This window comes from Engystomops pustulosus, chromosome 5 (assembly GCF_040894005.1).
Source record: "Engystomops pustulosus chromosome 5, aEngPut4.maternal, whole genome shotgun sequence".
In the NCBI taxonomy this organism is placed as follows: Eukaryota; Metazoa; Chordata; class Amphibia; order Anura; family Leptodactylidae; genus Engystomops; species Engystomops pustulosus.
Window position 1 is genome coordinate 206,623,775 of NC_092415.1, and position 3,520 is coordinate 206,627,294.

Genomic DNA, 3,520 nt, shown 5'->3' on the forward strand with positions numbered 1-3,520 from the left:
TGCGTCATCTGGATTTCCCGCCAGTGAAGGTTTTGGCGGGCTGGAATTATTTGCTGCGCCACAGTTTCTGAGGTAAAAATCTTCAGGCGCGGCAGCGCCGGCTGTAGCAGAGCTGGTACAGTTCTTGCCAGGATTAACCTCTGGAGTGCTGGAGAGACGCTCGGCAGCACGTGGCAGCAGTATAACGCAGTGCAGTCCAGAAACACACAAGTCCTTAGGCCTAAACCCGGATGGCAGCAGGGTTAGGCAGCACAGTCTTTTTAATAAAGGAAAGTCTTTGATGCCGTAATAAGGCACAGAAGTCTATATCCTGTTCGTGACGCCACTTGCAACATCCCCCACCGGGGCCTAGCCTTTGAGGTGAGGCCTGGAGTCAGCCGGGGCCCGCGGTACCGGAGTGGCTGGCGGTTGCGGCCTAAGCACGCTATTGTCACGGTGCTTGGTACGGGGGAACCGGAGGGCTGTCCTACAGCCTGGCAGGTCTCCAGCAGGGTGGTGTTGGCAAGAAAATGATGAGGGAGCGGCTGCTATAGCGGATCTCCCTGGGGCAACCCCTTAATGTCCCGAGTGTGAGTCTCTGGGTGATGGACAGGGTGCCGGTGATGAAGGCAGCCGTATTAGCAGGGACCAGACGGAGGCAGAAGTTGAAGCAAACAACTTACAGTTTATTGCAACCGGCAGGAACTGCAGAAAACGTGCCTTTAACAGGTAGATGGAGTGCCGAGATGTGAGTTGGAGGGAGCCTCAGGAGATAGTTCACCAGCCTGGATGGTAGAGGGCAGGCTGGGTGGCAGCTGTGTCCTTATAGGAAGCTTCAGCTTGTCCTGTAGAGCTTCAGGTATCACCCTTGAAGGTAGGAACGATACCCCTTTCCTCACTACACTACTCTAGTCTAATAGCTCCACTCTTCAGAGGCAGGGGCTAGGCTCTTCCTGCTCTGGTATGGGCTAGACAGAGATTTACTCACTCACTCACTACATAGACTGAGAGACTTCTCTCAGTCTAACTCTCTAAGAGTGCTCCAGAACATTCTGGGCCAGAGGTTTTATTACCTCCCTTTGGTCAGGTGGTGGCTGCTCCTCCAATCACATCTCAGCTCACAAAGCACAGGATGTAACACAGACATTGGTTGACATAATTACATCATACATTAACATCTGCCTTGCCAGGCAGGATTAACCACTGCAATTTCCCCTTGATCCTATAAGGACCATGTAGTGTAATATGGTGTTACCTACAGGTGGGACGTATTCGCAAGCACTACCTCGCCATTGCATCGGCGAGGGTGTTGCATATGTGTGTGTATGTATGTGTGTATTGTGAGAAAGTGAGAGGTGTTGTGTGGGAAAACCGCTATCTGTCTTACAGGCAGATGAAATGCTGGTGGTAAAAGCCCTGGGTTTGTCTGCAGTAACCCAAGGGTTAATGCAGACATGATAAGCAGGAATAGTCTGTTTTGTCTGTGTTGGCCTAGCTAACACAGACACATTTGTAATGTCTGTACTGGGCCTGCTTATTATGGAGTAGGGGTAGGCTGGTAGTGGGACTCCTACTCCACCCGGGCTTCGGTCCTGGGCTTTTGTATAGCCCACAGGTGCAGGTCACAGGCCTCGTTAGGGCCTGATTTAGTCTGCAGGCCAGAAGCAGTAGGAGAGGCCCTACCTGGAGAGCTGAAAGTGAGATTGCATTCTCACAGCAAAGGTAACTGAGGGTCTCCTGTCTTGCTGCTGGCCAAGAGCGTGTGCCAGGCAGCCTGGTACCCGGATAGCTAGGGTCCGTCAAATGTATTAGACAGCGCCTAGCCGGGCAGGAATTACTTTTATAATGTTTTTGCATGTGCCTAAGCCAAGGCTGAATTTGTGTTCTGTTTTGCAAGTGTGAATAAACACTTAAGTTGGACTTTTAAACCTGCGTGTGTCACTGCTTCCTGCACTGCTACCAGTCAACTACCAGAGCAATTCCCCACAGTATGTATGTGTGTATGTATGTATGTATGTATGTGTGTGTTTATGCTTGTATGTGTGTGTGTATGTATGTATGTATGTATGTATGTATGTATGTATGTAGCTTTAATTTTATAAACAGCTGTAGGAAAATTAAACTTGAGCTCTGATTGGTTGCTGTTGGCAACTAAAGCAGTTCTGCTCTCAGACACTTCTGATAAATGCCCCCACAGACAAAGTGACAGTCAGAGACTAATACAGTCAGAGACAGTCAAAGCTAGAGACAGACAGAGAAAACCAGAGACAGTCTGAGAAATTCAAAGACAGCCGGAGAGAGATAGAAACAAATAAAATATTTTTTGTTAACCATTCTATTTTGTTATAGCTAAGCAGTTATTTACTATCCCGGGCAACACTGGGATCTACAGCTAGTATAATATTTATATATATATATATCATCCACCCCTCCTTGCTGTCATTTTTGTATATCCATGTGTGACCCCTGCAACGCATCTGGGCTCAAGTCTTGGTATATCATTTTGATGAACTTTCTCTTTGTTGTAACATTTCTGCTTCTTCAATGTTCTCTCTGGCTGCACATTTGTTTCTTTCCTTTGCCATCCACTTGTGTTGTGTTCTGCAGCTAATTGTATTACAAACTAAATTAAGCCTCACCCCCTTCTCTCTAAATTTAGGTTTCCTAAGGCTGCTGTGCCATCATAATTGCCATCCTGATTAAGTGCCATCTGATCTAGTGCTGTGACAACTAAAAATGGCAATTAGAGAGGACAAAATAAAGGTAAGAAAGACAGAAACGTCCTTACAATTACAATACTAATGTAACTTGTTTTCCTCCTCTCCTGCCATCCATCTATCCCCTCAGTGTTCACATCCACATTGGCTCTTCCATCCTTCCTTCACCATCGTTCTTCTCTCATGGACATAACCATTTCCTTTCTCTGTCTATTCTCCACCTACAAGTGGCAGATGATACATTGGGGGTCATTTACTAAGGGCCCGAATCGCTATTTTTCGTTGGGTTTCCTGAATATTACGATTTTGCGCCATTTTTTCCCTGAATTGCCCCAGGTTTTTGGAGCACGCGATCGGATTGTGGCGCATCGGCGCCGGAATGCATGTGACGGAAATCGAGGATGTGGCCGTCGGAAAAACCTGACGGATTCGGAAAAACTGTGGAATTTTTTTTTAAAAATGTGTCGCTTGACACGCGCTTACCTGCACCCAAGATAGGATGGTGAACTCCGGCGGACTTCAGCACAGCAGCAACACCTGGTGGATATCGGGGTCACGACCTTAGTGAATCGCCGGAAGACCCGAATCCTCAATGGAGAACGCGCTTCTGGATCGCGACAGGACCGGGTAAGTAAATGTGCCCCATTATCTCTCCCAACCCTGACCCTCCTTACTTTAATTCCAACGTCTCCACTGCTCACAGAAACCCTGCAAAGCTCATTAATATTCCGTATGCCCCTTCTTCTCCCTCTCCTCCTCCTATAGCTCCTCTTAAATATTCCCTCTAGATCGCAGCTCCGTATGCAATGTACTGGCTATGACCT